Genomic DNA, 12,732 nt, shown 5'->3' with positions numbered 1-12,732 from the left:
TCTCATAAGTTGTAGGCTATTTTTTGAATAGTCATTGTCAAAACAAATTCTAGGGCCATTAGTACATCTCTGCCCCAGAGATTAACTGGAAGAGGGAGAACATATGGTTGGAATTGACCAGTCCTCCCTTCTGCATCTTTCCAGGTCAAAGTCTTAGCACTAATCAAGGGGGTGGATTCATAACCCAATCCTTGTAATGAATGAACTGACTGATTTACAGGCCAACAGGTAGGCCACCACTTACTTGCAAGTATACTCTTATCTGCTCCAGTGTCCAATATACCTGAAAATTACTTGCCTTCAATTTGTAATATGAGTGTAGGGCGTTGATCTAATTGTAATGATATGAAAGCTCCATCTGTACCTGAGGAACCGAAGCCTTGATTTTCTCTAATTTTATTGGAGCTAGGATACATTTTATGACAACTTGGCAACACTAATAACTGAGCTATTCAATCTCCTGGTGAAATGGCAAAGATTCCTCGTGGGGAGGAACACATAGCTTTTATTTGTCCAGTATAATCTTGATCCATAACTCCAGGATGCATTACTAATCCTTCTAAAGTAGAAGATGATCTCCCTAGTAATAGCCCTACAGTATCTTTTGGTAAGGGTCCTTTAAAATCTACAGGGACAGGTTGGCATCCCGTCTGGGTGTTAATACTGTTCTGGTGGTGGCACGGAGGTCCAGTCCTGCCAAACCTGTAGTGGCTCTGCGCGGGGATTTGGCGGACGGAGAGATACAGAAGGCTGATCTGCCCCATACATTTGCGGGCCCTGGGGTCGTGGGCCCCTCTGTCCATTTTTTGACTCTCGATTTTTTGGGGTAAGCAATCATCCTTGCATATCTCTTACAAATCTGCATTCATTAGCCCAGCGTTTTCCTTTTCTGCACTTTGAACACATCCCTGGAGTCTTTTCTTGTCTAAGATGAGTTATTTCCTGTTTACATTGTTTTTGTACGTGTCCCCATTTACCGCATTTGTAACATGCGATCTCTTTCCTTTTATGGGCAGCCAAAACAGCTGCTGCCAGACCTGCATTGGAGAGCGGCCCACCTATCTCTCTGCATGCCTTCATCCAGGCCTGTAATCCTTTAGCCTTCCAGGGTGTTATGGCGTTTCTACATTCTCTGGTACATTGCTCATATATCATCTGTTCTATAAAAGCCATGGCAGTTTCTTGATCCCCAAATATTCTACCTGCTGCTTCCATCATACAGTCAACAAAGTCTGAAAAAGGTTCAGTAGCTCCTTGTATTATTTTTGTAAGATTTCCTCTGGCCTCTCCCAGATTTGGCAAATTTTTCCATGCTTTTACAGCTGTCATATTAATCTGCTCATATACTTGCAAACGAAAAGCCCTTTGATTGTTGGACCACTGACCCTGCCCCGTTAACATGTCAAAGGTCCAAGCAGCTTGTCCCGCTGTCGAGTTAGCATGAACTTGGGTTAGACAGTAGTCATGCCAAACAGATTTTCATTCTAAGTACTGACCCATTGATAAACAGGCCTTTGTCACTTGCATCCAATCAGCAGGAGTCATTGCCATACTTGCTAACCTCTCAATTTGAGACTGCATATAATTAGCATTAACACCATACGTTCTCACAGACTCTGCTAACTCTTTTACTTGTTTGAATTCTAAAGGTTGGTGAAATCTACCATTTTCTGCATCCTCAAACACTGGAAACATTTGTTGTAATTTTCTACGTGTCTTTTCCACCAGGAGAACTTACACTCACTTCCGCCTTTATCATGATAAGGTGGCGGTAGTTGCACACCTGATGCCATCTTAACAAGGCTTTCAAGACCATAATGCTCCGCTTCGTATTCAGTGACAGCTTCTTCTAAATCCTCTTTTTCACTTTCAGAAAGTCTGGACTCCTCTGAACTCATCAGCTCGAGGAGCTCTAACTCTGCCAGAGGGTAAAGCGGCTTTGCTCTGCGATTTTCTTTATCCTTTGGTCTTTTTTTGTTTTTTGTTTTTGTTTTTTTTCTCTTCCCTTTTCTCTTTACCCTTTAATGGGTTTTTCTCGAGCGCTCCTAATTTCTTTTCTCGATGTTTCTGACATGCTCTCCTGGTAATCCGACAACACCTTTTGTCCCTATCTAACTTGTACCTCACAATTTTTGTCTTGTATGCAAGCTTTTACCAACTTCCATATTGGCCTTATCCCCGAGGCTAAAGTCCCTTCTTCTGTGGCCCTTTCTAGATCATGCCCCAACTTAGACCAACTTGGTAAGTTGAGAGAACCTGTGGTAACAAACTAAGGCACAATCTTATCTACTTCTTTTATAAAACGTCCCAAGTTTGATTCTGAAATCTTTAATCCCCTTTCTATTAGTAAGGTTTCGAGAGCAGACATCATAGCTTTGGATGGTGAATTTCCCATGCCGCTTGTTTAGCTACACAAGAACTTACACATGGGGCTAGTGAGACTATCTACACTCGTCTTACCAGCTTTTCTATTCCCAACAAATACACTCTTTTCCAGGGAGATGACAATTGAAACAATAGCAGATAATCAGCAGAATTACAACCAAGACAGGGAAAGTTAACACAACCCACAGCGGATCTAAACCAAATGGAGGTATACCTCTCAGAGCAATCCAGTACACCTTCTGTGATACCTACCACACTATACTCACGCCATGTAGTTCGTGAATCCTCCAGTGTACTGGGGTCTTCACGTGTGCCTCAGATGTTTTCTTCCTGGGTTTCGGCACCAATTATAGGGGTCGCCTATCTCACCAGCAAGAAAGACGTGCCACAACAGGATCCTTCTACAGGCCTTTATCGCGGGTTTGATTGTGGATGTGAAAGACCCCGAGCCCAGAAATCAACCCTCCTTATATATGCTTAGGTGGAATGTGTCGCTACCTGATTTGTGCATTCTGTGTGTCCTAATTAGCATACTCGGAACTAGAGAATGAGTCAGCATGAGTCAGCAAAACAGGCACATGTGCATGCGCACTAGGTTGGTTATCTCAAAACTGGCCAACTTCCCTTTGGGCTAGGCGCCATCTTGTAATGGCGAATGTGGTGGCTTCCCACAGTGAGTTGCTGAGTTTCTCTTTAGAATCTAAATTCTGATGTGTATAAAATTTTAGCATTCTATTAAAGATTGAAGAATAGAAATATGATTAGTTCCTTGTGGTACAGTGGAATATAAAGGCACAATAGGAAGGATATCATAATGACCTGTAATATGTTAAAATGGATAGCTTGTTCTGAGTGTTATTTCAGTTTTGTTCAATTCAGGGGTATTAGTGACTTCAGACCCATTCAGAAAAAACGGCAGTCTGAATGGATATCTCTGAAAGAATTATATCATGTTTTCATTGATATTCTTGTTGCCTTTTCTCTCATTCTCCTTCGTAATCAAGAGAGAGAGAGAGAGAGCCGACCAATTGTTGAGGATCTGAAAGCCTCTACAACTTTTCTGTTTACAGCCTTTTTTCACATTCTTTTCATGAAATGATCTGTATTTACATTTGAGATGTTATCTCTTCTGTGCCTCTGCTTCCATGGCCCCCTCACAATCCATTTTTTTTTTCTTACAAAGGTACACTTCCTCCTAATCCCCCAACTCCACCCTATTGCATTGGCATTCTCCTACATTGGAAAAAAAATGCCCTCTCTGGACCAAATGCCTCTTTTCACATTTATGCCAAACACTGGTATCTTCAGCTACATATGAAACTGGATCAATAGGTCTTTCAATGTGTGCTCAAAGGTTGGTGTTTTAGTAAGCCTGGACACTGAACAAAATCTTCCCCATTTTAGATAACATAAATCAACATCTGTAATACACTGTGTCTAACTTTTCTGATGCTAAACACTGACATACAATTCAAATTATTATAATGTGGGCAGACTAACTCTAGAGATGAATGAATGTTTTCTGAGTTCTAAGATCAGAGGAATGAAATGTTTTCCTATAACCTTAAGCAGGCCTGTGACGGGGCTATTTTGGCCCAAGGGATTATTACCCAACCATTCAAAATCATTACTGAAAAGTCTATGCTACAGCTTTGCAAAAATATTCATGACATGTTTTATGAGACACATTTCCTGGGAAGTTGCACATATATTCTTAATAGTATCCTAAATACAAATTGAAAACAATTAAGTGAATCTTGTTGAACCAGCCGTTTGATTTACAGGACAATAAAGGTATTATCTACCAAAACAAAAGGGACTCATAAAGTTATTTCCTAAAACAGCAGAACACCTTATCAAAAGAATTATGAATTCTAGATTCTTCAAGGAGAGGTTATATCTGGCAACCTATTTATACTATAAAGAAATGTGATCCCTGGCCCTCAGTAAGTCAAATCCACTTTTAAATGTATAATTTGTCTGAATTTATCATTGGAAATATATATAATGCTGTTAATTATATTTTCTATGTTGAGCTTTTTTTCATTTGAACTTGGTAATTTCTGTTGCCAGAAAAGGGGGACACAAAAAATATATTGTTCTGACTTCCCACTTGTCTTTATCTTAGAATGTATGAGGGTGATTCAGAAAAAAATTAATGAAAAAAATTTCCTATATTGTAACTTTTTCAGAATTTCTCCCTAAATTAGTAATTGATGTTCTATAAGATTTGAACAACAAATGAAGGTTTTAACAATTTTTTAAAATTCAAATATGTTCTCTAATTTGGAGCCTTAAGTGTTACAAAAAATACATTCTGACTGAAACATATGCCACATTTTTCTCAGCAGAAATGCGTCTACCACAAAATGTTTTTACATAGTTTCTATAACCTGAAATGAAGTCATGGATATTTATTTCTTCATACTTTATATCCCTTAAGATTATCGGGTGTATGTATTCTGTTACTTCCTAAAAGATAGGCCAAAAGAAAGGAATTCACACCTTGAATACATTCAAATGGGTTCTCAACTATATATATTCTCTATTGAATTTTAAGGAGATATTTATTGGTGAACATTGTCTCACTCAATTTCAGTTTCTTTACTATATGTAATCTATCTCTGATATTGTAAGAAATGGATGTGTCATGTATATAAAATATTTCTAAGGTTCTCATGTATAAATTTTCTGATGCCTTATCAGTCTAACTTTTTGGGTAAAGCATTCATCACAGCACTTTTAAGAATTTCTCCTGTATAAATTCTCTGATAAATCCTAAGATCAGATTGTTGGATAAAGCATTTCCCACATTCACTGCATTTCTCCCCTGTATGAATTCTCCAAAGAACTCTCAGATGGCATTTGTCAGCAAAATATTTGTTAGAATCGCTGCATGTGTAAGGTTTCTCTCCTGTATGAATCTTCTGACGAATATTAAAACTAATTTTGTCTAACGCATTTGCAACATTCTCAGCATTTGTAAGATTTGTCTCCTGTGTGAATTCTCTGATGAATATTGAGTTTGGATTGTATGGGAAAGCATTTGTTACATTCACTGCATTAGTAAGGTTTCTCTCCTGTATGGATTCTCTGATGAATTCTCAGACAGCTTTTGTCAGCAAAACATTTTTCACATTTGGTACATTTGTAGGGTTTTTCTCCGGTATGAATCCTCTGATGAATATTAAGACTGTATTTTTGTCTAAAGCATTTGCCACATTCACTGCATCTGTAAGGTTTCTCTCCTGTATGAATCCTCTGATGAATACTGAGTTTGGATTGATTTACACAGCATTTGCCACATTCACTGCATTTTTAAGGTTTCTCTCCTGAGTGAATTCTCTGACGAATACTGAGTTTGGAATGTTTGAGAAAGCATTTGTCACATTCACAGTATTTGAAAGATTTCTCTCCTGTATGAATTCTCTGATGAATTCTCAGATATCATTGTCAGCAAAAAATGTGTTACAATCACTGCATTTGTAAGGTTTCTCTCCTGTATGAATTCTCTGATGCTCTGATGAACATTAAGACTGTTTTTTTTTTTTTTTTTTTTTTTTTTTTTTTTTTTGTCTAAAACATTTGCCACATTCTCTGCATTTGTAAGGTTTCTCTCCTGTATGAATCCTCTGATGAATATTAAGATGGGATTTTTGACTAAAGAATTTGTCACATTCACTGCATTTGTAAGGTTTCTCTCCTGTATGGATTCTCTGATGAATTCTCAGACAGCTTTTGTCATGAAAACACTTTTCACAATCAGTACATTTGTAGGGTCTCTCTTTCATATGAATTCTCTGATGAACTCTCAGACTACATTTGTAGGTAAATGATTTTTCACATTAACTACATTTGTAAGATTACTCTCCTGTATGAATTCGGTGATGAGATCTCAGCCATCTTTTGTCAGCAAAATATTTGTCACATTCGCTACAGTAAGGTTTCTCTCCTGTATGAATTCTCTGATGAACACTAAGATGGGACCCTTGGCCAAGGCATTTGGCACATTTAATGCATTTGGAAGATTTTGCTCTTGTATAAAATATCTGATGCAGACAAAGATTCAATCTTTTGGTAAAACATATCTCACATTTATAACATTTGTTAAGGTTCTTACCGTTGCTGTTTTGTTTCAGAATCAATTCATCTTTAAAGAAAAAAAATGTTAAAAAATTCTCTATTATTATGTTCTTTGTTTTCTATGTTGACACTTGAATTTAAGCTAGTGATAGTGCATTCATTTGAAATCGGTATACAGTCTTTATATTTGCAAACTTCTCTGAGTTTCTCAGTTTCATGACCTTGTAGGTTTGAAGATTGCAGAGAGGCATCTTGGTGATTAGTTTTATAAAGTGTTCTTTGGTTGGATTCTAGTGTCATTTTGCTAATTTCATCCCATTTAGAAATCTGTTCTTGGACATTCAAATGCTCATGGAATATACCCAAGACCTTCCCATGTTTTCCAGATATGAAGTGATTTTATGCAAGAAAAAAAAAGTGCAAGTAGCGATGACAGAGATTATTGTACTGAGGAATGAGAGATTCAATATGGATGTTTGCCCAAGTTTGGGTAAAGGAGACATTCTCAAAGATTTATGTTCTCAAAAGCAGTTTTTCTTTTTTCACATTTATTACATGAATTCTCAGACGAACCTTAACTCTGATTCTCATCAACTGAAAGGAATGATAATGCACTATATAATAGTATTTTAAAAACAGTACCTTGCACAAGTTAAGAAAAATAAGTGATCAATCAGTACTGGATGTACACAAAGTAAATCTCTGAATGAGGTACCTCTACTTTTTATTACATTTTGTTACACAGTGACACTTAGTAGTTTGTTCAGCTAAAAATTCATGATCATAAATAAATCATATGCGTATGCTTGCTTCAGCATTCAAAAGCTGAAGATAAAGAACATGCTGTATCAGGACTGAACTCAGTAACCACATATTAATGTGTAAATAAAGAAGAAAAATTAAAATTTTCAAAACTAACAGCTCTATATTCACTTAAAACCTTTTACATTATTAAAAATAATAAGTAAGCAAAAAGTTTAATGTCATAAAAAATTATTGTGCCCCAACTATTATATATCCAGAAGATTATAAAAACACGTAGAAAAATTTAAAGAAAGACACAAGAATTCCACAACAAGTGCATTCTTACCCACAAACAATACATTGTTGTAATTCTCCAATATCACATCCATGTACAATGAGTGACCTCTGAGCAGAACTGAAACACTGCCATTCCTCTACTGTGAAGTCCACAGCCACATCCTTAAAGGGTAAGAGACCCTGTGATAGAAAACTACCTATTGGTTACTGTATAAAATTGCTTTTTTATAATAAGAAAATGTGCCAAGGAATAAGAGATACTTTGTAATATAGATTAGGAAAGGAAAATATTGAAGGACAAATAATTTCTCACAGTTTCATAAATATGTGTTTGAAGTTATGAATTGCCTTTCTTCTATAAAAAATATCTACAGAATGATTTACTATAATGCTTCCATTTATCAAGGCTCTCACAATCATGAATTTTCTGTGGTTTGCTGACACCATAGCAGCAAAGGAAATCTTGGTACCATCAGTACACTTCTTTTATTTTTTCTTTTTCCATAATTTGGATTGTATAATAAGTTTAATCATCTCAAAAGCTGCAATCCTTTATAAAATGTAACAAGCACATGTGATTTTTCAATACAGTGATGTAGTTGTATGGTTTGATATCAAACAGACTCCTAAAGTCACATCAAAGATGCTCAAGTTATGACCAGAAAAAATATGCTATCAATTCTGCAGTGTCTCCCTACTCAGGTTATATAGTATTTTTATTAGAAATTGAATCAGATATATTAAAACAGGGAAGGAGAAAATAAGTAAGAGGTTAAGAGACTTGTTGTGACTTCAATCTCAACGGTTTAGTGTTGAACTCAAGAATCTAGGAGCATAGTATATCACTCAATGTACATAAAAATGTGCAGAGAAACACGTAAATACTAAATTATAAAAAATATTATAAAGAATAACAACACCAACAATGACAAAAACATGGTCCAAAATTTTCAGTTTTTCTTCCATGTACAACATTTCAGGGAATAGGAAAAAGAACAGATGAATCATTCTATTCTAAAGACAGAAGGAAAAAAAATGAAAATGAAATTTTCCAAGCAAACAGTTCCACAAAACAAGCTGGTGTAGCCATTCTATTATCAAAATAAGTTGACTTTCATCCAAAGCTTTTTAAAAACAAAAGAAAGAGCAATATATATGTGTGTGTGTGTTTGTGTGTGTGTGTGTGTGTGTGTGTGTGTGTGTGAGTGTGTGTGTGTGTGTGTGTGTGTGTGTGTGTGTGTGTGTGTGTGTCAGCCTGAACGCTCATTCTGAACACATAGGCACAGGGGAAATTTTCCTTACCAGAACACCAATGGCTTATGCTCAAAGATCCAGAATCGCTAAATAGGATCTCATGAGATTGCAAAGTTTCTATAAGGCTAAGAACACTGTCAAAAAATGAAAATGGCAGCCAACAGACTGGGAAAGGTTCTTTACCAATCCCACATCTGATAAAGATCTAATATCCAACATATACAAAGAACTCAAGGGGTGAGACACCAGAGAATTAAATAATCCTATCACAAATACAGTACAGAGATATACAAAGAATTTTCAACAAAGGAATATCAAATGACCAAAGAGCACCTAAAGAAATGCTAAATATTCCTAAGCACCAGAGAAATGAAAATCAAAGGACCCTGAAATTCCACCTCACACCACTCAAAATGGCTAAGTTCAAAAACTCAGACAACAGCAGATACTGGCAATGATGCAGAGTATGAGGAACATTCCTCCACTGCTGGTGGGGTTGTAAGCTGGTACAACCACTCTGGAAATCAGTTTGGAGGTTCCTCAGAAAATTGGACATAGTCCTACCCAAAGACCCAGGTACAACCACAAGATGCTCCAACATATATAGTTAAGGACATATGTTCCACAATGTTAATAGTAGCCTTATTTATAATAGGCAGAAGCCGAAAAGAATCTAGATGTCATTCTACAGAGAAATGGATACAGAAAGTGTGGTACATTTATACAGTTGAAGACTACTCAGCTATCAGACACGATGACTTCACTAAATTCGTAGGCAAATGTATGGAACAAGAGAATATCATCCTGAGTGAGGTAACCCACTCAGAAAAGAACAGACATAATATGCCATAACTCATAATTGAACTCTAGCACCAGAAAACTATGAACAACCAGAAAAAACTCAATAACCTTATGAAGCTCAAAGAATAGAAAGGTCAAAGTGTGGAAGCCTCAGACCTTATTAAAAAAATGGAAAACACTGTGTATTCATCATATATTATAATGTATAATATAATATAATTGTTGTGAGTTATAATAAACTTTTACAAAATAAATAATTTAATAAAAAAAACTAATTACAAAAAAAATATTACCACCCATATATATTTTAGCATCATTTACAACAGATTCTCTGAGACCTGCAGGCCTTCATTCCTTGAATGTGGTATGTCACACAGTAGAAAGTCAAGTGAAAATTTAATGTTGTTATTTATGTGAGAGATCAAACCTTATATTATCATCATATCAGAAGAAAATAAAGATCATAGAAAATAAGCCTGTTAGGAAGAAGGAGAGATGGTTCAGTGGTTTAGAGCAGTGACCCCTTTTCCAGAGGTCCTGAGTTCAAATAACAGCAACCACATGGGAGCTCTCAACCATCTGTAATGAAATCTGATGCCCTCTTCTGGTGTGTCTCTATGAGGTTACAGTGTACTTACATATAATAAATAAACCTTTTTAAAAAAGAAAAATAAGCCCTTGAGGTAATTTTACCAATTATAGATTAAAAAATATTGAAAGGTTTGAATAAAATAGGGATTTTTAAAAGAAAAGTGAACAGCACCCACCTGTAGAGTTTTTACGAGAGACACACTCATTCTTTTTGATGTTCTTCTCCCACCTTCAAATATTGGAAGTCTTCTAAATTTCAAAACATGATTTGAACAGTACAAAGATTAAATTAATGAAACTTTATTATGGATTATGCTAAACCACATAAAAGGACATTAAAAGCAAATTAAGAGGAAACTTGTATACATTTCTACAGATATGGGAGCATGGAGTCAAATATTTAGTGTAGTATAGAATATGGATATAATCCATCCTCAGGCACCAGAATCTTAAACAAACCACGTGATTACCTTCTGTAAAACATAATTACTCAGGGTTACTACTTTAAACTTATTTACCTGGATCTAGAGACAAGGGGAACAACTAGTGGCTACCATGAATGATCATAATTTCCTACTTTAGCAGAAGGAACTGGGATAAAGTATCAACATCATGAAATACATCAATGTGTATCACTGACTTATTTTGGATATAAACAAAATGTGAAAAGTATATCTTCTCTTTCATGAAGTCTGAACAAAAGCTCATTGTAAAATGAGAATATATCCCATGGTATTATAAGCTTCCACGATGACCTCACCATGAACACTATGGCCTCCCCTTTAAGAATTCGAACTCACATTACTTCAAATACACACCTGATTCTAAAGAAACACATTTGTGTATTTTTCGAGCCTTCCAGACCATGTTAACTACCATTTGTTTCCTCAGAATCTTTTTGAAGTAGATAAACTCTAATAGTAATGTGTAGTGTTCAGACACTGGGATTCTTGAATAGGAGAAGACCATAGCATCCTAGCCTAAAATTCCCTGGGAAAAGATTTCAGACATTGGCTGCCCCTACTCCCACATGAATCTGGCTATTGTCACATCTAAGTGCTGTAAAAATGCAGAACTCTTTCCAGATGTCCTATCCTTGATCCTCAAAAGAGGCAGCACTATAATGGCCAGCAGTAGTATTAAATATTTTTTCATAGGTTAAAATCAGGGAATCATGGAATCATATTTCAGGCCCAGAGAGAAAATAACTGGCAACCATACAGTTAAATTTAGAAAACTAGTATTGACAGTGTATGTACATTCAAATGTAGCAATTCATTAAGACATTATTTTTAGTCATAAACCTACTTAGGTAACAAAATTCACTGGTAAAAATGTGCAATTCAATCTGTGTATAACAGAAGGTTTTCTGGTTTAAGCTGAGGTCAGGTCCAAAGAAAATAAGATACAGAGAATGTACTGGGAATCTGGCTAAAATCCAGTGAGAAAGTTCAGAGGTCCTAGGAAGAAATCCAATACTGATAATTACTTCATGTGTAAATGGTCCTTGTCATACCCATTTCCTGATGCTGTTTTCAGTCTGGGTAAAAGAAACTTAGGAGTTTTCAAGAGACAACAGTTATTTCAGAATCTCAAAACTAATCAAACATTGATATCACTGACTTCTGTTTGCACTGCTGACCAGCGGAAATCATATTATCACATCTATCAATATTCTCAGTGAAAGTTTCCAGAATCATTAAGGAACTAGAATCTGACACAAACAAATACAAGTCTTCCTTCAACAAAGAGGGGAGCCCTACCCCAGGCCCTCCAATCCCTTTAACATACTTGGACTCTTTGTTAAAGTGGCCTTGGCCTTTATCATCCAGGGCCATTAGAGTTGATTTACAGCTATGCAAATTTGGTTTAGCATATGGAATCCTGAAAATGAAAAAATCTTACTCAGAAAGAACCTGGAACTTTCCATGCAACAAAAAATGAAATACACCAACACCTGGCAAAAAGATAAACATGAAGGAAAGAGAAGATGTCATGAAAATGTCTCTTTTCTCTGAGGATTTCAGTTCATCCTATGAGATGTGAGAGTCAGTCACACAGTAAATAGAGTCCTTTTACAAGCAACACTGATGAGGAGGAAGGAAAACTGCAAGAAAATAATTTTGACCCATAAAATACAGTCTATTGAACTTCTCCAGCAACTGGTCTCTGGAAAAAAAAAAAAAAAAAAAGGCTTAGTGCAGGATCTAAGTATTCCAACACCTTCAAGACTACCACATTGCAGAACTCAACAATCCATGAATGTGCATGGGAAGAGAGCTTTTCATGAGCCAAGGAGCCACGTTTCATACAATTGAGAAATCATAATTATTCAAAAGATGCTGTCTAATTATGTCTTAATCTGAAGTAAGTTTGCTACTTATAAAAATATCTTGCCCTGATGTCCTCCTCTCACAGCAGGATGACCAGAACCTTGGAATAATTCATGGAAATTCAGGAGGAATGGCTAACTGTGGTGCCTATTAACATATCAATGAAGACACTGCTCACTAGGCACTTTCTTACCTCTAGATTTTCTCCTGGTCAGTCAATCTATACTCCATCCCCCAACCCCAG

The sequence above is a fragment of the Micromys minutus genome, assembly GCF_963924665.1.
Source record: "Micromys minutus genome assembly, chromosome: 9".
Lineage (NCBI taxonomy): Eukaryota > Metazoa > Chordata > Mammalia > Rodentia > Muridae > Micromys > Micromys minutus.
This window is presented reverse-complemented; position numbering follows the sequence as displayed.